The sequence below is a fragment of the Lutra lutra genome, chromosome X (assembly GCF_902655055.1).
Source record: "Lutra lutra chromosome X, mLutLut1.2, whole genome shotgun sequence".
In the NCBI taxonomy this organism is placed as follows: domain Eukaryota; kingdom Metazoa; phylum Chordata; class Mammalia; order Carnivora; family Mustelidae; genus Lutra; species Lutra lutra.
Genome location: NC_062296.1, coordinates 21,972,060 through 21,996,825, shown reverse-complemented (window position 1 = coordinate 21,996,825; position 24,766 = coordinate 21,972,060).

The window sequence follows — 24,766 nt, the reverse complement described above, 5'->3', positions numbered from 1 at the left end:
GGAAGCAGGCTCTCTGCTGAGCAGAAAGCCCGATGTGGGGCTCGAACCCAGGACCTGGGATCATGACCTGAGCCGAAGGCAGTGGATTAACCCACTGAGCCACCCAGGCGCCCCCACTATAAGAGACTCTTAATCTCACAAAACAAACTGAGGGTTGCTGGGGGGAGGGGGAGTGTGGAGAGGGTGGTTGGGTTATGGAGATTGGGGAGGTATGTGATATGGTGAGTGCTATGAAATGTTCACAGACCTATACCCCTGGGGCAAATAATTAATTGTATGTTAATAAGAAGAATTATTTATTATTAATAATAAATATTATTATTAATAATAATAATAAGAACTGGCAAAAAAAAAAGAGAAAATGAAGACTCATTCATTTAAGAACAATTACTTCAATTACAGAAAACATTCCAGCCACCAAATACATAAATAAAACAATTTTTCATACTAATTTCTTATATAATTTCTTTCAGAAAACAATTTTCTCCCTTTTTTGACCTAAGAAATCATTCAGGAAATACTTAAAAAAATATTTGTTGTTGTTTCTATGAAGTAATAAGGAAAACATTTTAGGCAAAAAGAAAAATACTCTATTTTGATCAGTATATTGTTATACATATTAAGATGAAATTTATTTCTAAAATAATGTTTAATTATAATAATTTAATAAAGAATGTTAATTTAGTTTATGTAATATTAGCATAATGTCAACCTATAAATTCCTAAATGATATGCCATTTCTGCTTTGGGAATCAAATGTTTATATAAAGGAAAGTTGAAATGTTGCTAAATGTTATAGCACCAAAAATAGACAACATTTGGCTTTTTTTTAGCTCTTGCATTTTTGCATTTAAAGAAAGAATTGCTTTATTTTTATAATTTTATTGCTCTTATTCTAAATCACAACTTAAGAAAAAAGTTTTTGGTATTTTATTCACTAGCTTTTCTCTCCCATATAATTTACTACACATGTGGTCTTTATTCTCAAAAAAAGAAAAAGAAAAAGACAAAAAAGATATCATTAATATTCTGTTTCATCTTTACAACATTAGTCTGCCTTTCAAAAACTTGTAATATGCTGAACAAGAAGGACACCTGGGTGGCAGAGTCAGTTAAGCATCCAAAATTTGGTTTTGGCTCATGGTTATGAGATCAAGCCCCACATGAGCTCCATGCTCAGCAGGGAGTCTGCTTGAATTTCTCTCTCCCTCCACCACTGCCGCTCCCCGCTGTACACTCTCACACACACTCTTGCACTCTTTCTCTCAAATAAATAAATATGTATGTGTGTGTGTGTGTTTGTGTGTGTGTGTGTGTGTGTGTGTATAAATCTCTATATAGAGAGATAGATATACTGAACAAGAATTTGATCAGATGTGGGCAATTTATGAAGCTAATTAAAAAAGCATCTTAAGGGGCATCTGGGTAGCTCAGTGGTTAAGCCTCTGCCTTCAGCTCAGGTCATGATCTCAGGGTCCTGGGATCGAGTCCCACATCAGGCTCTCTGCTCTGCAGGGAGCCTGCTTCCTCCTCCTCTCTCTCTCTGCTTGCCTCTCTGCCCACTTGTGATCTCTCTCTGTCAAATAAATAAAATCTTTTAAAAAAAAAAAGCATCTTAAGATACATGCATTAATATTTTTTCATTCTCTTTTTTGACATGTTAAATTTTAACATTGGTATTTTTGGCACTTCCTTCCTTAAATTAATATTTTAGTAAGTATATAAATTTTTGTAAATATATGAATAAGAATAGAAACAAAATTATAAAATGATCATAACCATCTTGGAAATTTGCAGTATTTGAGCTGAATGATGATCAACACAGAAACTAGAACTTGAGCATACCCATCTGATTATTTATCGACATATTCTTTCAGTGTATGCTAGATATCTCTCAAACTGAACTGTATTAAGGGGAAATGTTTAAAACTAACATGTTTTGTTGTTGTTGTTAATTAGATATTGAGACAGATGCTAGGTTTTTTTGCCTATAACAAAAGGATACTTAACTAGAACACATTGGCCAACATGGAGATTAAAGACCAGCAATTGGAAAACACTGCCAAAGTCTAGAATTGTTTTAAGTGTAAATGAAAATATATTAATTTGATTATTCTTTCAGTTAAGCTTCCCTTAGAAAAACTCATAGCTGAAAATGCATGCTTATTGATATGAACAAAAGAAATGAGAAATGGGCAAAGCCGAATAGGATTATTATGGATAATTTACAATGTAAGAGCTTAAAGGAAGGCTGAGCAAGGTGTGGCCATGATACACTAAGACCAATTTTCTCAATGAGGAATGGTATCTTTCTCATAGTGATCAGACTGGGATGCTGTTGCAAAAGCTTTTTGCAAAATGCTTATTTCAAAAATGCCATTCAAAGTGCTGTTTTAAAAATATGCCTAGTAAAGAGACTTCAGCACCATTTTTTTAAATTAACATATAATGTGTTACTTGCCCCAGAGGTACAGGTCTGTGAATCATCAGGCTTACACATTTCATAGCACTCACCATAGCACATACCCACCTTAATGTCCATAACCCAGCCACCCTATCCCTAACCCCCCACCCCCCAGCAACCCTCAGTTTGTTTCATGAGATTACAAGTCTCTTATGGTTTGTCTCCCTCCTGATCCCATCTTGTTTCATTTTTTTTTCCTTCCCTACCCTCCATAACCCCCTGTACTGCCTCTCAAATTTTATAAGCACATAGCGGTGTTTTGTTGACTCACAAGTGGTATTTATTCAGTTTAACCAGACATATTATTCATAAGGTTTACATTAAATGGCTTTTACTTATATATAATATTTAAATATATCTTGCAAACTCAACACTCAAAAAAACAGATAATCATGTCAAAAAATGGGCAGAAGACATGAACAGACTCCAAGAAGACATACACATGGCTAACAGACATATGAAAAAATATTCATCATCATTAGCCATCAGGGAGATTCAAATCAAAACCACATTGAGGGGCACCTGGGTAGCTCAGTGGGTTAAGCCTCTGCCTTCGGCTCAGGTCATGATCTCAGGGTCCTGGGATCGAGGCCCTCATTGGACTCTCTGCTCAGCAAGGAGCCTGCTTCCTCCCTCTCTCTCTGCCTACTTGTGACTTCTGACGCTCTCTCTGTCAAATAAATAGAATCTTTAAAAAAAAAAAAAACACATTGAGATATCATCTTACACCAGCTAGAATTCCTTCCATAGCCATGAGAAACTATGGACTATGGGAAACAAACTGAGGTTTTCAGAGGGGAGGGGTGTGGGAGGATGGGTTAACCTGGTAATGGGTATTAAGGAGGGCACGTATTGCATGAAGCACTGGGTGTTATACACAATGAATCGTGGTACACTACACATCAAAAACTAATGATGTACTGTTATGGTGACTAACGTAATAAAAGAAAAAAGAATAAATAAATAAATAAATAATAAATACTTAAAGAATAAAACTTTGTCACAAAAGAGGAGATTTAAAAAGTTAAGTCATGGGGCGCCTGGGTGGCTCAGTGGGTTAAGCCGCTGCTTTCGGCTCAGGTCATGATCTCAGGGTCCTGGGATCGAGTCCCACGTCGGGCTCTCTGCTCAGCAGGGAACCTGCTTCCTCCTCTCTCTCTGCCTGCCTCTCTGCCTGCTTGTGATCTCTGTCTGTCAAATAAATAAATAAAATTAAAAAAAAAAAAGTTAAGTCATGATGTCAGAAGGCAATTCCCAAGGCTGAGTTTGTGCAATGTTGAGAATTCTGACAACCTCATTATAACAAGATTTAGTACTGCAAGGGATTCATGTAAATGACAATATCATTCAATTGGTTATACCAACTTTAGTATTTTAATTAAATCAAACAATTCATTTATGATCATATATCAGCAAGGTAGGACCATCACTTTTATGTTGCCTCATCCTGTTAGATTCTACACATACACTTCTCATAGCTATGGAAGGAATTCTCACTCTCTTATTTGGAAATCCTTTTCACACCTTCTGTAATTAAGATACTAAAGATTTTTAGTTAAGACTGACTTTTAAAAAATTGTATGGAATCAAAATATGTCTTCCCTTCCTTCCTATCTCCCTTTCAGTGTCACTCTCTGCTATAAACCAGTCTGTAAAATACTCAGGGTCTCCATTCTGGCCTGATTTTCCAAGGAGGTGTGTCATCCAGATCTGCCATCAAGCCTGGCATTAATTACTCAAGAGGAAAAAAAAAAGAATCAAGTTCCATGTCTTTAGCAATGACATAAAACCTTTTCTCCTACAGCTGGAAAGGAAACCATCTTCAGGCTTCATGGAATGTGTTCTGATCTACCTAGGCCCAGCCCCCTGCATAGTATTCATTTCAGACAACAAGCAAGCAAGTATATATAACTAAAGAAAAATCTCAGATTGCTTAGTTGTTAAAATGTACCTCTTAACCTCTTATAGAGATTATGAATAAAAAGAGTATATCCTACCTTTCAAAGAAGTTACCTAAATATCAGAGTAATATTAGGATGAAGAATGGCCCTTGCAACTAGGATATCACAATATTCTTTATAGTTAAAAAACTGATATAGCATTTGATACATAGTAGACAATTAATGCTTGGTAGGTAATAATCTTTAAGATACCTCTCACAGAGATGGAATCCAAAATCCCCTAATCATCTACAGTAATAAGTCAGTCTTCTTCCTCACTCCAACTGTCTCTTCTCTTATGTACGCACAAATACAGAGAACAGCAAGAAGAAGGGAGGAAAGAGTAGATGGAGTTAAGGAGATCAGGAACCCATAATACAGGCATGAATGCATGTGAATGGTGTAATTTATCTATTCTATCTAGCCATAAATTCAGTTTTGAACTTAGCAACTTCACCTCACAAGGTATTTCCATGTTATTTAGAAGGACCAATCTTTAATATAGCTTTGGTTTCTGTCTTAGCAATAGAGAAAATACAAAGAGTACAAGAAGAAAGAAATGTAATAAATGAAAAATCAAAGTAGCAAGAACTTTAAAAATGAAAGCATGGTGTGACAGAAAGAGCACAGAACTATATGTCAGGAGACATGGGGTAGAGTTCAATTGCTGCCACTCACTAGTTATGCAAGTTTACATAAGTCATTGAATGTTTTTCTGAGCTACATTTATTTAAACAAAGAAAAATAGTTCTCTGTCAAACTTACTTCTCTGGATTATGCTGAGGATCAAATGAAATAAGGGATAGGAAAGTGACCAAATATAAAGCTGTGAAATGAAGGTGGTTAATACAATGATGCTTTTTAAAGAGTCCCATAACATTGTTGACTAACTCTTGATTGATAAGGATGTACAATGTGAAGAACAAAAGTTGATGGCTCACAAAATAGGGCATATACAGTAACAGCATGGGGGGAATAAGGCTTCATTAAACAGCTTGATTATAACTACCAATACTACTAAATACCTATGTTTAACAATCCCAATACTACTAAATACCTATGTTTAACAATCCAGTGTTCATGATCCCCTCAGAGACCCCTAATTTCAGCAGCCAGCAGTTTTAAAACTCAATTCAGTTAATGCTCTATTGGTACACAGCATCTCTGAATTCTCTTCCATATTCAAGAACTATAATGTGCATTTAAAAAAATCTATACCCACTTTTGCTGTGGTAAATATAAAATTCTACTTTGTCGTTATAGGAGCTGTCATTTACTTAGCTGTCATTTACTTAGCATTGCTTATCTTTCATGAATTAGAACCTGTCCTTAGAAGAGATAAGTTTTTAGTCATAATCTATGTAATGAAAAAAAAATCAGGACACTGACTATGTCACAGAAATGTCACTATTCCTCCTGAGGATCACAATGAGCTGAGGTACAGAACTAAAATGCTTGAGAGACCCTGGCTGATTCCATAACAATCAGATGGTAGTTTGCCCCTCAGTTTGTCATCTCTTGTTTTCCCAAGTTGTAACTTGGTGTTTTGTTGATACCATATTGCCACTTTCTTCCTTTTAAATTCCCCTCATCAATTTCATATGCCATTATCCTCTTTTAAGAGAAACTCCCTTTCTGAGAAGCTGGCCATTTCTATGCCTTCTTTCTGACATGTGAAATGCCTACAATAAATTCACCTTCATTCATTTCTGCAATTTCTCCTTTTTGCCTTAGCTGCTGATTTTCTATACCATCTCCCATTCTCTTTTATATGGGATTTCCATTTCCCTTTCACTAAATGTTGACATCATTTATTTCAGTGACCTCCAGAAACCTTGATCCTGATACTCATGATTGTAAACTGTTTATTCCTTTTTTAATATAAATAATTTTGAAAGCTTAGCAGGGGCCTTTTTTCCTCAGGTTAACTCCTTTAACAGAGGGTGAAGTTTAAAAAAGTTTAATGTTTGTTGCCTGAGTGTTTAGAAAATGGTCATCCTAAATGATGCAGGAAAATGTCCTAGTTTAAGAATTAGTTAGAAAACCCAAGCTTGAGCCAAGAGAGTGTTATCACCTATAAATTAAACACAAAACATCCTGGTTTTCCAAAAAATACTGAATATTTTCCAGTTATCCATAATTCTAGTTTTAGCCATAATGTTATTCTTACTGAATGCACTTAGATTTGACTCTATATTGTTTCAAAATAGTTTCTTCAATTGAAGAAGCAGTTAATGATGGCACAATCCACAGATGTAACAAAAAACCATTGTTACTTAAATACTATGTATATTGTGATTTTACTTCCAATTTTCTGATAATTTTATGTGTTGTTTTTCAAATATCTAGATCTCCTTTTTATCATATGAAATGAACTTTAGCCACTGACCTCTTTGGTAAATGTTACACCTTAAGTGAAGACCTATGGTTCACCTTTAAGGAATATTTGTATCATATAATAAAAGATCCAATAAACTATTGAGCCCCCCCAAAATAGCCATTGAAAATCACCAAACTCTATTCACAATTTGACTCCTCCAGACAAACTGTACTAATTCTTTGTGATGGACTTTCTTTCATTCATATAATAGATGTTTGGAGAATCATTTCTTACCTAAAATTAGTATGATGGTTTTTTTAAAGATTTTATTTATTTATTTGACAGACAGAGATCACAAGTAAGTGTAGAGGCAGGCAGAGAGAGAGGGGGGGGAAGCAGGCTCCCCGCTGAGCAGGGAGCCTGATGCAGGACTCGATCCTGGGACTCCAAGATCATGACCTGAGCTGAAGGCAGAGGCTTAATCCACTGAGCCACCCAGGCATCCCCCTAGTATGATGTTTTTATGGTAACTACATCTAAACCTTATGATAACATAACCCAGACAAATCCTAACTGATGAGCATTCTATAAAATACCTGACCAGTACTTCTAAAGTTTACTAAGGTCATAAAAGAAAGGGAAGTCTGAGAAACTGTCACAGCCAAGAAGAGCCTAAGGATACATTACAAGTAAATGTAACATGTTATCCTAGATAGGGTGCTGGAACAAATAAAGGAAATGAGGTAATAAAAAAGAAAATTGGAATAATGTATGGACATTAGTTAATAATAATGTATTGATAGTGATTCATTGATTGTGACAGATGCATCATATTTTTTAAAAATGTTAACAATAGAAGATAGTGGGTAATGCCTATAGAGAAACACTCTATGTTATCTTTGTAATTTCTCCATAAAGTTTAAAACTATTGTAAAATTTTTGAAAAAATGTTTATTAAGAATACAATGTCCAGCAAACTACCAAAGATAACCAGGCAGAAAAGAGACATTACAACATGAAGAAAAAAGCACAAACAACAGGTAGAAGAGGAAATCCACAGAACTTATAGAACATAAGTTTAAAATGTATAACACAAATATACTTAATATGTTCATGTGAATAAACACTCAACTTGAAACTTTTAGCAAGGAACTTGATATTATAATACATACACAACATTATTTTTTTATTTAAATTTTAGTAGCTAACATCAATGCAATATTGGTTTCTGGAGTAGAATTCAATGAGTCATCACTTACATATAATACCCAGTGCTCATCATAACAAGTGGCCTTGTTAATACCCATCACCCATCTAACAACATTATTAACTATAGTCATCATACTGTACATTAGATCTCTAGAACTTCATCTTATTACAGTAAGTCTGAACCCTTTAATCAATTTCTTCCATTTTTCCCCCATGCACCATTACCCCTATCCACCATCCCCCGATCCACCTCTGGTAACTACCACTTTACTTTCTGTTACCAATAAATTTGCTAAGAGAGTAGCTTTCAAGTGTTTGCACCACGAGAAATGGTAACTATGGGAGGTGATAGATTTGTTAATTAGTTTGATTGTGGTAATTATTTTACAATGTGTATATATATTAAAACATCACATTGTACACCTGGTATATGCAAATTTGTCAAAAATGGAATTTAGTGATTCATCACTTACATATAACACTCCATGCTTGACATAACAAGTGTTCAGTGCTTTTATTTTTAATTCTTATGTTTTATAATGTATGCTCACCACCTTTAAAAATAAACAAAATTTGGTGTGTAAAAAAATATATATATATTATATATATTTTAAAAAAAAACAATGTAAGTTTGAAAAAAAATCAAATAGAAATTCTAGAACTGAATAGTTCAGTAACCAAATTCAGGGATGATGCAATATATGAGCTTAACAGATGAAAAGAAAGTAATGAAATGGAAAACATATGATAAAAATCCTTTCCAAGGTGAGAAAAATCTAAAGATAAAATTGAAAGCAAATAAAAGAAGAGATATAAAGAATACACAAGAAAAGCTAACATATGTGAAAGCTGAATCCCAGAAAGAAAAACAAAATGATGGAACAAGCAAAGAAAGATTTGATGAAGTTCAAGATAGGACATTTGACCTTTTTCTATCAGAGGGAAAAAAAGAATGAAAAAGGCTGAAGAAAGCCTACATGAAATATGAGATACCATTAAAATAAGCAATGTTATATAAGTAAGATATTCTTTATTGGAATCTCAGAAAGAGAAGAGAAAGAGAAATGAGGAAAAGTATATTCAAAGAAATAATGCCTGAGAACTTCCAAAATCTGAGGAGATTTGAACATCTAAATTCATTATGTCCATAAGTCACCAAAAAATTTTCAAATGAAAAAGAACTCCAAGACCCATTACAATGAAACCAGCTTTAAAAAAATTAAGGTAGCAAGAGAAAAAATTCCTCAAATACAAGGGAACCTCCATAAGGCTATTGGTTGATTTCTCAGCAGAAATATTGCAGGCTAGAAGAGACTGCTTTGATATATTTGAAGTGTTGAAGCTGCCAATCAAAAATACTTTACCCAGCAAAATTGTCCAGAAATAAAGGTGAGATAAAGAAGTTCTCAAACAAAAGCTGACAGAGTTCATCACCTGTCTTATAAGAAATGCTAACAAGGGTTCTTCAAGCTGAAACAAAAGGACAGTAAGTTGTAACATGAAAAATATAAAAATATAAAACACACTGGTAAAGATTAGTATATAATCAAATTCAGAATATTCCAATACTGTACTATAGTATGTGTTAATCACTTAATTCTAGTATAAAGGTTATAGGACAAAAGTATTAAAAACAACTACAGGTAAAATAATGTGTTAATGGATATGCAATATAAAAAGATGTAAACTGTGACATCAAAAACATAAAATGTTGAAAGGGAATTAAAAGGGTAAGGTTTATTTAATGAATTGAAGTTGTTTTTAGCTCAGTTATATGTATAAAATGTTTTATGTTTGTAAGACTTATGGCAACCTCAAAGCAAAAACCTATAGTAGGGGCGCCTGGGTGGCTCAGTCATTAAACATCTGTCTTTGGCTCACGTCATGATCCCAGGGTCCTGGGATTAAGCCCTGCATCGAGTTCCCTGCTCTGCAGGAAGCCTCCTTCTCCCTCTCCCACTCCACCTGTTTGTGTTTGCTCTCTCACTGTGTCTCTGTCAAATAAATAAATATTAAAAAAAAAAAACCTATGGTAGATATAAAAAAGATAAAAAGAAGGGAATAAAAGCACACTGCTATGGAAAATCACCAATTCCCAAAGAAAGTAAGCAAGAGAGGGACAAAGGAACTATAAAATATCTAGAAAACAATTAATAAAATAGCATTAGTAAGCCTTACATATCAGTAACTACTTTAAATGTAAATAGAATAAATTCACCAGTCAAAAGGCATGGCTGAAGGGAATAAGAAAAAAAACGGAAAAAAAGAAAAAAGAAAAACAAAAAATGATCCAACTAAGTGCTGCCTATAAGAGACTAACTTCAGGTGTAAACCTGGCGATTCACAGACCTGTACCCTAGGGGCTAATAATACATTATATGTTTATAAAAAAATTAAAAAAAATTTTTTAAAAGAGACTATCTTCAACTTTAAGGATATACATAGGCTCCACTTGAAGGGATGGAAAAGCTATTCCATGCAAATGGAAACCAAAAGAGAAAAAGGATAACTACTCTTATGAGACAAAATAGACTTAAGTAAAAAACTCTAATAGAAAAAAGGTCATTATATAATGATGAAGATGTCAATTAATCAAGAGAATATGACAATTAAAAATATATGTACACCCAAATTGGAGAACCTAAAGATACTAAGTGAATTATAATAGAAGTAGACAACAATATATTAATAGTATGGGACTTCAATACCTTATCTACAACACTGGATAGATCATGAAGAAAGAAAATCAATTTAAAAATACTGGACTAGAACTACACTTCAGATCAAATAAGCATAACATACATCTGTAGAGCATTCCATACAACAGCAGTAGAATACACATTCTTCTCAAATACACGTGGAACATCCCCCAAGATAAAACATATGTTCAATATGTAACAAGTCTCAGCAAATTTAAGAATACTGAAATAATACCAAGTATATCTTCTGACCACAAGGGTATGAAGCTAAAAATCAGTAACAGGAGGAAAACTGGAAAATTCACAAATAGGTAGAAATTAAACAATACAGAACTAAACAAGAAATGGATAAAAGAAGAAATCAAGTAGTACCTGGGTAGCTAAGTCCATTAAGCCTCTGACTCTTGATTTCAGCTCAAGTCATGATCTCAGGATCCTGGAATCAAGGCCCACATCAGGTTGCATGCTCAGCATGGAGTCTGCTTCTCTCCTTTTCCCTCTCCTTCCTTCCCCCTCCTGAACATGTTCTTTCTTTCTCTCTCTCTCTAAAGTAAGTAAATAAATCTTTTAAAAGAAGAAGAAATCAAAACATAAATCACCAAATACCATGAAACAAACAAAAATGGAAACACAACATATCAGAACTTAAGGGATGTAGCAAAAAGTTCTATGAGAGAATTTTATTGAAATAAATACCTACATTAAGAAAATGAAAGATCTCAAATAACTAACCTAAATTTATAATAAGTAATTTGAACAGAAGAATAAACTATGCCAAAGTTAGCAGAAGGAGGGAAATAACAAAAATCAGAGTGGAAATAAATAAAATAGAAACCAGAAAAACAATTAAAAAAAGATCAATGAAACAAAGACTTCATTTTTGAAAAGAAAAACAGTATTAACAAACTGTTAGCTAAGCTAATAAACAAAAAGAGAAAATTCACAGGGTGCCTGGGTGCGTCAATCAGTTAACCATCTGCCTTTGGCTCAAGTCATGATTCCAGGGTCCTGGGATAACATCATGGATAAATTCTAGAAAACATTTAAAGAAAAGTTAATGGCAATCCTTCTTAAAACTCTTCCAAAAATTTCAGAGGAAAGAATACTTCCAAATTTATTTTATGACACCAGAATTACCCACATACGAAGGGCAGATAAGAACACTACAGGAAATGAAAACTGCCAGCTAATAACCCTGATCAATATAGATGCAAAATTTCTCAATAAAATAGCAAACTGAATTCACTAGCACATTAACAGAATTATACACCATGATCATGTGGTATTTAACCCTCAGGCACAAAGATATTTCAACATATGGAAATCAATAATGTTATACACCACATTAACATAATGGAAGGTAAAAATCTTATGATCATCTCAATACAGGCATAAAAAGCATATGACAAAATTCAACATCTTTTCATTATAAATCTCAGCAAAATTGGTATCAAAGAAACACAACATGATAAAAGCCATATATGACTAGCCCTCAGTCTGCATTGTACTCAATGGTAAAAGATTGAAATTTTCCCTCTACCATCAGGAACTAGACAAGGGTGCTTACTTTAACCATTCTTACTCCACATAGCACTACTTGTCCAATCCAGAACAATTAGACAAGAAAAAAAAAATAAAAGGCATCCAAATCAGAAAAGAAGAAATAAAATTATCTGTTTGCAGGTAATATGGTCTTATATATTAAAAAACCCTAAAAGATATTAAAAAAACTGTTAGAACTAATAAAGTCAGTAAAACTGCAGGATACAAAATCAGCATATTAAATCATTTGTGTTTCTATATATTAACAACTATCTGAAAGAAATAAAACAATTTCTTTTAAATAGCATAAAATAACAATAAAATACTTAGGAATTAACTAAAGCAAGTAAGGGAAAGATCTGCACAGTGAAAACTATAAGACACTAATGAAAGAAATTGAAGAAGACACAAATAAATGGAAAGATATCTCCTGTTCATGGATCAGAAAAATTAGTATTATTAAAATGTCCACATTACCCAAAGCCATCTATAGATTTAATACAATCCCTATCAAAATCCCAAAGGTATTTTTCACAGAACTAGAAAAAACAATCTTAAAATTCATATGGAACTGCATAAGACCATGAATAGCCAAAGTAATCCTGAGAAAGAACAAGCAGGAGACATCACACTTCTTGATTCAAAAATATATTATAAAGCTATAGTAATCAACAAGTATGGTAATAACATAAAAACAAGCAAATAGACCACTGGAATGAAATAGTGAGCCCAGAAATAAACCCATGAATATATGGTCAACAAATCTTTGACGAGAGAGCCAAGAATACCGAACACAGAAAAGATAGTCTCTTCAACAAATGGTGCTGGGAATGCCGAGTATTCATAATCAAAAGAATGTGGGGCACCCAGGTGGCTCAGTGGGTTAAGCCTCTGCCTTGAGCTCAGGTCATGATCCCAGGGTCCTGGGATCCAGCCCCACATCCGCTCTCTGCTCAGCGGGGAGCCTGCTTCCCCCTCTCTCTCTCCCTGCCTCTCTGCCTACTTGTGATCAAATAAATAAATAAAATCTTAAAAAAAAAGAATGAAATTGAAGCTCTATCTTATACCACTCAAAAATATTAACTTGAAATGTATTAAAAATTTAAATATAAGACCAGACACTATAAAAATCCTAGAAAAAAACATAGTAAAGGAGCTCCTTGACATCGGTCTCAGTGATGAGGTTTTTATTTATTTATTTTTTGGATGTGACATCAAATGCACAAACAACAAAAGCAAAAATAAAAAAATAAAGTGAGATTACATCAAACTAAAAAGCTTTTGCAAAGCAAAAGATGCAATCAATAAAATGACAAGGCAATCTATGGAATGGGAGAAAATATTGGCAAACCATTTTTTTTTAAAAGATTTTATTTATTTGTAAGAGAGAGAGAGGAGAGAGAGCGAGCACAGGCAGACAGAATGGCAGGCAGAGGCAGAGGGAGAAGCAGGGTCCCTGACGAACAAGGAGCCCGATGTGGGACTCGATCCCAGGACGCTGGGATCATGACCTGAGCCGAAGGCAGCTGCTTAACCAACTGAGCCACCCAGGCGTCCCTTGCAAACCATTTATCTCATGAGGGGCTAATATCTAAAATATATGACACTCAAACAACTCAATAGCAAAATAATAATAATAATAATCCAATTTTTAAGGGGAAAAGGACATGGATAGACATTTTGCCAAAGAAGAAAATACAAGTAGCCAGCAGGTAGCTAAGTGCTGTTCAACATCACTAATCATCAGAGAAATGCAAATCAAAACCACAGTAAGAGAACATCTTACTGATATTAGGAAGACTGTTACCAAAAAGAAAAGAGATAACAAGGGTTGGCAAGGATGTGGAAAGAAAGGAAATCCTTGTGTACTGTTTGTACAAATAGAAATTGTTATAGCCACTATGAGAACAGTATAGTTATTTCTCACAAATAACTGATCCACCAATCACACTTCTGAGTGTATATCCAAAAGCAGCAAAATCACTACCTCAAAGAGGTTATCTGCATTCCTATATTCATTACAGTATTATTCACAATAGCTAAGGGATGAAAACAACCTGTTTCCATTGACAGATGAATGAATAAAGAAAATGTGGTATATATAGACACACATATACATAAAATAGAATATTATTCAGCCATAAAAAGAAGGAAATCCTGCCATTTATGACAACATAAACATTGAAGGCATTATGCTAAGTGAAATAAATCAAAGAGATAAAGACAAATACTGATTTCACTTACATATGGAATCTGAAAAAGCCAAATTCATAGAAATGAAGATTAGATTGGCCATTACCAAGGGCTAGGCTATGGGGGAAATGAAGAGATGTTTGTCAAAGGGTAAAAACATCCAATTATAAAATTAACAAGTCTTGGGGATCTAATATACAGCACTGTGACTATAGTTAACCATACTACATTGTATAGATCTGTTGCTGGGAATGCAAAATGGGGCATCCAAAACGGATAACAGTAGGGAGTTTCCTCAAAAAATTAAAAATAGAACTATAATATGATCTGACATTCCCATGTCTGGGTATTAAGATTAAAAATTAAATTATCTAAATTAAAATTGGAATCAGAATATCAAAGAGATATCAGCATTCTCCCATTCATTACAGCACTATTCACAATGGCTAAGAAGTGGAAATAATCTAAATGTCCCTTGATAAATGAAGACAAAATAAAATTTAATATTTACATACAATGGAAAACTATTCAGCCTTAACAAAAAGGCAATTCTATAATATGTGACAACATGGATGAACCTTGAAGACATTTATGCTAAGTAAAATAAAGCATCGTGAAAATATAAATACTGCATGATTCCACTTATATTTAGTATCTAGAATAGTCAAATTTACAGAACCAAAGAGTGCAATGGTTGCCAGTGACTAAAGGCAGGAATAAATGGGAAGTTACTAGTCAATGGACATAAAATTTTAGCCAAGAAAGATGAATAATCTCTAGAAATCTGCTGCACAAAATTGTGCTTATAGTCAACAATGATGCATTGTATACAAACTTTTAAGAGGATAAATCTCAAATTAATTATTCTTACTACAGTAAAATAAGTCAAGGTTGAATGTTACAATTTCTAAGTTAATTACCTACAGAATAACAAAAGAATATATAAATACCAAGGGGAAAATAAGAATAAAATATATGTGTGTATATATATGTATATAATATATATATTATACATAATAATATATATGTATATGTGTGTGTGTATATATATACATATATATACATATACACTATGTACAAGGGATATATCTAAAACATAAAGGTACAGAAAGGTACAGAACTATTGAAAGTAAACTAATGAAAGTAAAATGATTAGAAAAGTTGTAATATCACATGATAACCAATAGGAAGTAGATGTAGCTTTATTATCAGCAGACACAATAGATGTTTATGCAGAACATCAGTACAGATAGGAACAATAATAAGTAATATAATAGCTAATCAATGTTTGAAAAAGTACTCTATTTCAATTTTAATCAAGGAAAATAAAATTCAAATCATAATGAAATATTGCCACACATTCACCAGAAGAGCTAAAATTAAAAAGACTGAAAGAAACAAGTAACTAATGAAGAAGAAGAGCAACAGAAAATATCACACTCCTGATAATGGATATAAATTGGTATAACCATGTTGAAAAACCACTCGGAATTATCTTAAATTTGAACCATCTTAAATTTGAACCTTCAGAATATATCTGATGATTATGATGTACTATTTCATCATTCAAACAAAGATGTTTTGAGAATGAAATGGAGAGCCATAAATAATTACAGGACAATAGGGCTTTTTTTTTCATCCTGAACATTTTATTGTGAAATTAAAAAATGAAAGATACTTAAATAGATACAAACACGTAAGGCAAAATAGAATAATAAAATTTAATGTTGAAATAAGCAGTAGGCTGAATGTTTGGGTCTCCAAATGGTCTTGAACCCAAAACTGCTTAAAAATGGGTATGTTTACTGTTAATGGCAATTGTCTTACAAGTGAGAGAATGGTCAAAGTTGTTCCAGTTGAACTTCCAGAGAAATTCTCTCCTCAGTAACATCCTTGAATTGTTGCTGTAAATCACTATTCAGTCTGACCAAAACTGTTTTGGTTTCCTTGTTGCACCTATTTGATGCCTGAATAGCTTTCTCATCTTTCCCAACAGACCTACATTCGCAGGCTATGAAGCAAGAACAGCAGCTAACACATGTGTCTCAGGTATTAACCAGAACTGAATTAAGCAAACCAGGATATAATTGCCCTACCCATGACCCCACAATTCTCACTCTTAAATATATGTCCAATAGAAATGCATGCATTTATACAACAGAAGCATTATTGATCATAGCTAAAGACAGAAGGAACCCAATATCTATTTACTGGAAGAGAATGTGGTATATTCACCAAAAAACAACAACAACAACAACAAAAGAACAAACTATACTAACACAACATTGATGAATCTCAAAAACATAGTATTGAGAAAAAAGTTAGACACTAAAGAATATATAATGTATTATTGCATTTACAGAGGTCTAAAAAATAGGTAATACTATAGACTTTAGAGTTATAAATTTAGATGGTAAACTATGCAGAAAATTAAGGAAGTAATGATCATAAATTTTAGGATAATAGTTATCTGCAAGGAGGAATGAGTAATTGGAAAGAGTGCAAGGTGGCTTCTGGAGAGCATGGTGGTCTTCAATCTCAGTCTGAACCCTGTGGTAATTACATGTAAGTGTTTACTTTGTGAAAATTCATGAGCTCTGGATTTTGTATACTCTTCTTATGTCTACTATATTTTACAACAGAAAGGTTTTTTAAAAAAAAAGGAAAAAAAATACCAGGTACTGCACAAAGAAGTACCAAGTAGTAATGCATAGAGAGAGCCAGGGATTGATCCAAAAATATGTAGTCTTCAGTCTCAACAAAGAAGACTTCTTGAACAACAGCAGTACCTTAGTTCTATTTTGCTTTTAAAAAATGTAAAACAGCATTTGCAAGGCAAGAACCACCCCACTAGAAAGATGGAACTTCTGAAGCCAATTTATTTTAACACTGGAGCACTAAGAACATCCCTCCAAGGTTTTTGTTCAACAAATACATCAAAGGAACCTGTTTATAGTGTAATGTGGCCCTTCATACTAGGCCCTGATGGCCACGTCAGAATAAGACAGAAGTGTGCTTTGCCCATTTTTCTGAATAAACAATAGTAGACTTAAATATCTCCAATTAGAATATGGCTAAACAAGATAAACCAAAGACATACACAGAAGGGGTCCTTTCTCTTACACATCCCCAGTCACATCAATTAGACTCAGATAAACCTCTGAAAGTGTTCTAAGAAATGATACTGCCTCACATTTGCTAAGTTAATAAAACAGATTTAAGTATTGATTATCTGAGTTTTATTTTTCTGTTTCCAGCAGGAGTAAAATGTGCCAAATTCTTACTTCATTTTCATTCAGGTTTAAATATGAATAACTATTCATCTAAGTGTTGGACACACTGTATAGAACCACTTAAAGCCCAGGAACATGTCACTTGTGCTAATGGCTTCCGCTAGCCTCTGCAGAAATATTATTTGCATCTTGCTGACCACTTTGGATTGATGCAGACAAAGGGGAAAAAAAAAGATATTTCGAAGGAAATTCACCTCTGTCCTTAAAATGCATGGAGTCAGCATGTTGAAGAGTTTAGAAGCACATTTCTTTAGGAATCTTAAAATAATGCTGGGAACAATTTCCTCATTAAAAACTAAATTTGTACTCTTAAGGAACCAACCAAGAAATGTTACTACAAAGGACATTAGTAAGATAATCAGTGACATTTGAATAAAGCTTATAGATTAAATAATCCTGTGTCAGTTTTTATTTTTTTATTTTGATAATTTTACTATGGTTATATAGAGATTCTCCTTGATTTTAGTAAACACAAACTGAAGTTTTAGGAGTAAATGGACATCATAACTTAATCTCAGCTAAAAAAAATTCTGTATGTATCTATGTACAGAAGAGAGAAAGATTTAGAGAGAACAAATGCAGTAAAATGTCAACATTTGGGAAAACTGAATGAATGGTATTTCAGAAAATTCTGTACTATTTTTGAAACTATTCTATATGTCTGAATTTATTTCAAAATAAACAGATAAAAATAAATGAGCTCATGATCCAAGATCAAGAGTTAAGAATCTTTATGTAACTGATAAAAAAAAGTATACAGGCTCAGGTTAATAACAAACTATATGATTGTGGACAAACTATTTGATTTTCCTTTGTCTCAGTTACAGCACCTTTAATAAAAATGAGCTGATTAGATGGTGTTTGAGTTCCATTCCAATTCTAAAATGTCATGGTTCAATGTACTCTTACTTGCCCCCATAAACTCCTCCTCTTCACCTGACTGATTACCTCTTACAAAGAAATAAAGAAATAATGTCAATACCTAATATTTATTGATAAGAATTATGTGGCAGGAACCTTTCTAAAATTCTAAATATAAATTCATTTAATCTTCACAGCAACCACATTTGCAGGTATTATTATCATCCTCATTTTGTAGCAAAAGAAACTGAAGCACAGAAAATGATATAATATATCTTAGGTGATGGAATTGTTAAGTGGGCAGAGCTGAAACCAGAGGCTGTGCTCACATCCTTATACCTAGGGTCAGCAAACTTTTTCTGCATGTGGCCAGATGGACAGATGATAAATATTTCAGGCTTTGTGGACCACATAGGTCTCTACTGTATATTCTTCCTATTTTGTTTATATAATCCTTTAAAATGTAAAAACAACAACAACAAAAAAAAAAACCTCTTTGATTTCAGGCAGTACAAAAACACATATCAGGCCATATTTAGCCCACAAATTGACTGATACCTTATACTACCCTACCTCTTAGAAAGGAGCTAGTTAGTGACCAAATGACACAACTGGAAAGAGCCCTGAGTGATCACCTCATCTAACTCCTTCATTTTACAGATGAGGCACTAAGATGTCATCTCATTTGCCTAAGGCCATCACATTAAAACCTTGGTCTTCTGGTTCCTCACCCAGCTGAAATTCTAGATGCATCCTGGGGAAACCCAAAGTATGGTATTAATTTATATGTGTACTTATGAGCACTGGTAGCCAATAGTCAACTTTAAATCAAACTAGAAGGAAAGACTTATACAAAAGTTTTCAAGGATATTAAATGTTACATAAGAACATACTTAGCTATATTAAATTAATTCAAATCAATTCAATATTTTTATGTCTAGCATTAAAGAACAAAAAATATTAAGCAGACTCCACCTTTAGAAGAAACTCTTGTGGAGAACCATTAAAGTGAGAGCAGAAAATAAGAAATGAAGATGGGGAGGGATCAATGAGAGTTGCAGTGATCCAAGGAGTTTCCAAGAGAATTAGAACTGTAGATAGAGGGACACCTGGGTGGCTCAGTCAGTTAAGCATCTGCCTTCAGCTCAGGTCATGATCCCAGAGTCCTGGAATCCAGGCTTACATGGGGTTCCCTGCTCAGCAGGGAGTCTGCTGTTCCCTCTCCCTCTGCCTATTGCTCCCCCTGTTTGTGCACGTGCTCTCTCTCTCTCTCTCTCCCTCTCTTTCAAATAAATAAATACTCTTAAAAATTATAGACAGAGCTGGAGGGAATTAAGTAGGCCCTCTGGGGAAGCCTCTGTACTGTACTTGCATGGACTTCAACTCAACATGTATCAAACAAGGGCTAAACAATGTGCTATGGGATACAGGATTAAGAAGGCATTCTCTACCCTCAAGGACCTTAAAATTTTGTGAAGACCACATGATTTCACTTGTGGCTTCTTTAGAGATTTGAACCTATCTATGCCTCACAGTAGTTCTCCCAAAAGCTATTAACTTGATATCTAACACAGAAGAAACAGAGCTAAAATAGGAATAAAATTTGGTGGTTGCATAGGAAAATGGTGACTCTGGATGAGACTGATTAACTATGCTCTCAATATCTCCCTCCAGGGTTATCTCTCTGATTTATCTATAAGGCTATTTTTTTCTGGGACAAGAAGAACAGTGTTCAGATCTCAAAGAAATCCATGTGAGCTAAATCTGTTCTCTTTTTCGCTGTGTAAAATTCAATATGATGTATCTTTGCTGTCTTATTTGTCAGCATAAACATCACTTAATTATATTAATATGTACCAATTTAACCTTTAACCATCAAAGTCCATGAGCTTTCTTCAGCCTTACTCTGTTCAAAACTTTATCCCAAAATTATGAGATATTGTAATGCTAGTTATAAAACTGATATGATATCAATTTCATTTAAATAGCCATCATTTTTCATACTTGCATATTACTGTCATGTTCTTATAGCAATATTTGTAAACTTATAGAGATGATAACAGAATTTACACAGTGGCACCAGAAATTAAAGGAGTTGATATGGTGGGTAAAAGAGAAAGGGGATGAACAGTCTTAAGCTCTATGAAATGACTACTATTGAAGTATGAGAATGTAATTCAAAAATGACTAGATAAGAAATTAAATGATCCAGGTTTTGGTCTTGGTTCTGTCACTAATAAGCTACAAAATGGTGACACAGTAACTTCTCTGACCCTCAATTTCCTCATCTGAAAGTAAAGGACTGGATGAAATAACCTCTAAAGGCCTTTTTAATTCTAACAAGATATTATTCAATGGATTATACACATTTTGGTATAAACGTGAAAATTGAAAGAGAAATATAACAGTCTGTCCATTAAAACAATTACAAATCAACCAAGAACTAGAATTATAGACTATCAACGCTAAAAAGGACCTAACTTGTCATTTATTCAGAGGAATGGCAAACTTTGTGAAGAACTAGATAACAAATATTTTAGGCTTTAAGGATCGCCTGCGGTCTTTCTCAAATATTTGTCGTTTTTTTTTTTTTAAACAGCCCTTTAAAAAACCATTCTTATCTTGCAGGTTTTACAAAAAGACCAAAGTTGAGCTGTGAAATATATTTACCAACTTCTGTTCTAGACTAACATTCATTTTACAGATGAAGAGATTATGGTCTAGACATGTCAACTGACTTGTTTATAGTCACAAAACTAGTGAATAACAGAGTCAGGACTAGTTGTCAGGTCTCACAAATCCTAGTCTAGTGCTCTTTTCTGCCTCCCTAAAATATAACTTATCTTAGACTTTAAAAGCCCTTTATCTCAAAGGGAAGGCTGTCAGCTTTTTCCCATTGAGGATGATATTTGCTGTGGATTTTTCATAGATAGATTTTATGAAGTTGAGGAATGTTCCTTCTATCCTTATACTTTGAAGCATTTTAATCAGGAACAGATGCTGGATTTTGTCAAATGCTTTTTCTGCATCAATTGAGAGGACCAAGTGGTTCTTCTCTCTTCTCTTATTGATTTGTTCTATCACAATGATTGATTTGTGAATGTTGAACCATCCTTGCAACACAAGGATGAATCCCACCTGGTCACGGTGGATAATCTTTTTAATGTGCTGTTGGATCCTATTAGCTAGGATCTCGTTGAGAATCTTAGCATCCATATTCATCAGGGATATTGGTCTTAAATTCTCCCTTTTGGTGGGGTCTTTGCCTGCTTTAGAGATCAGGGTAATGTTGACAGCCTTCCCTTTGAGATCAGGAACACAACAAGGATGCCCACCCTCACCACTCTTATTCAACATAGTATTAGAAGTCCTAGCAACAGCAATCAGACAACAAAGAGAAATAAAAGGAATCCAAATTGGCAATGAAGAAGACAAACTCTCTCTCCTCATAGATGACATGATATTTTATATGGAAAACCCAAAAAGACTCCACCCCCAAAGTACTAGAATTCATACAGCAATTCAGTAATGTGGCAGGATACAAAGTCAATGTACAGAAATCAGTTACTTTCTTATACACTAACAATGAAAATACAGAAAGGTAAATTAGAGAATTGATTCCATTTACTATAGCACCAAGAACCATAAGATACCTGGGAATAAACCTAACCAAAGAGGTAAAGGATCTGTACTCGAGGAACTATAGAACACTCATAAAAGAAACTGAAGAAGACAGAAAAAGATGGAAGAGCATTTCATGCTCATGGATTAGAAGACTAAACATTGTTAAAATGTCTATACTGCCTAGAGCAATCTATACTTTTTTTTTAAAAGATTTTATTTATTTATTTGACAGAGAGAAATCACAAGCAGGCAGAGAGGCAGGCAGAGAGAGAGGAGGAAGCAGGCTCCCTGCTGAGCAGAAAGCCCGATGCGGGGCTCGAACCCAGGACCTGGGATCATGACCTGAGCCGAAGGCAGCGGCTTAACCCACTGAGCCACCCAGGCGCCCCCAATCTATACTTTTAATGCCATTCTGATCAAAATTCCACCTGCATTTTTCAAAGAACTGAAGCAAAAAATCCTAAAATTTATATGGAATCAGAAGAGGCCCCGAATTGCTAAGGAAATGTTGAAAAACAAAAAGAAAACTGGGGGCATCACGTTACCTGATTTCAAGCTTTACTACAAAGCTGTGATCACCAAAACAGCATGGTACTGACATAAAAACAGACACATAGACCAGTGGAACGGAGTAGAAAGCCCAGATATGGACCCTCAACTCTATGGCCAAATAATCTTCGACAAAGCAGGAAGAAATATACAGTGGAAAAAAGACAGTCTCTTCAATAACTGGTGCTGGGAAAATTGGACATCTATATGTAGAAGAATGAAACTCAACCATTCTCTTACACCATACACAAAGGTAAACTCGAAATGGATAAAAGATCTCAACATGAGGCAGGAATCCATCAGAATCCTAGAGGAGAACATAGACAGTAACCTCTTCAATATCGTCCACAGCAACTTCTTTTAAGACATGTCTCCAAAAGCCAAAGGAAATAAAAGTGAAAATGAATTTTTTCATCAAAAAAAGATCAAAAGCTTCTACACAACAAAGGAAACAGTCAACAAAACAAAGAGGTAGCCGCCGGAATGGGAGAAGATATTTGCAAATTACAGTACAAACAAAAGGCTGATATCCAGGATCTATAAAGAACTCCTCAAACTCAACACACGCAAAACAGATAATCATGTCAAAAAATGGGCAGAAGATATGAGCAGACACTTCTCCAATGAAGACATACAAATGGCTAACAAACACATGAAAAAATGTTCATCATCACTAGCCATCAGGGAGACTCAAATCAAAACCACATTGAGATATCACCTTACACCAGTTAGAATGGCCAAAATTAACAAGACAGCAAATAACGTGTGTTGGAGAGGATGTGGAGAAAGGGAAGCCCTCTTACACTGCTGGTGGGAATTCAAATTTGTGCAGGCACTTTGGAAAACAGTGTGGAGATTCCTTAAGAAATTAAAAATAGAGCTATCCTAGGACCTTGCAATTGCATTATTGGGTATTTGCCCCAAAGATACAGATGTAGTGAAAAGAAGGGCCATCTGTACCCAAATGTTCTTGGCAGCAATGGCCACAGTTGCCAAACTGTGGAAAGAACCAAGATGCCCTTCAACGAATGAATGGATAAGGAAGATGTGGTCCATATATATTATGGAGTATTATACCTCTATCAGAAAGGATGAATACCCAACTTTTGTATCAACATGGACGGGACTGGAAGAGATTATGCTGAGTGAAATAAGTCAAGCAGAGAGAGTCAATTAGCATATGGTTTCACTTATTTGTGGAGCATAAGAAATAACACAAGGAACATAGGGAGATGGAGAGGAGAAGGGAGTTGAGGGAAATTGGAGGGGGACATGAAACATGAGAGACTATGGACTCTGCAAAACAATCTGAGGGTTTTGAAGGAGTGGAGGGTGGGAGGTTGGGTGAGCCTGGTGGTAGGTATTATGGAGGGCACATATTGCATGGGACACTGGGTGTGGCACATAAACAATGAATTCTGGTACCCTGAAAAGAAATTTTTTTTAAAGCCCTTTATTGTGGAGTTTGTTAGGTCTTTTCTAGACTCATCTTCTTTTTGGCACATATCTTCATGACATATGACCTCATGATACTTTCTGACTACCTAAGGCCCCCATATGGTATCATATCCAAACCTGACCTTTTCCAAACAATACCTTTTGAATAAGACTTGTACTTATTACTTATCTCTTACATTCTATCTAAATTTATCCACCCAGCATCTCTTTCCCTCAAGATCCAATGTTTTGTAATAGGATAAACTTAATCTTATCATTATGAAGATGTGGATTACTAAAACAAAGTTATTCAGTTTCAGTTTGATCTATCTCTATAGTCAAGCTAGTAATTTTAACATACTGACTTTATATCACCACACATCTAGAAATATCATCTCACTGAACACCTTACAAAACCATATTATTTCAAAACTATTATTCTCATTTCCAAGCTTACAAAACAATAAATTTGGTCAATTGCTTAAAGTTACACAGCTAGTAGATGGTAGAACAATGATTTGAAACAAAAATCTGACTCTAAGCCTCTTGAACATTAAAGTTTGTAGATTCAGAACAATTCAGTGACAGAAAGGTAATAAAGTATGGTATAAAAGATAGGTTCTCCAGAACCCCCA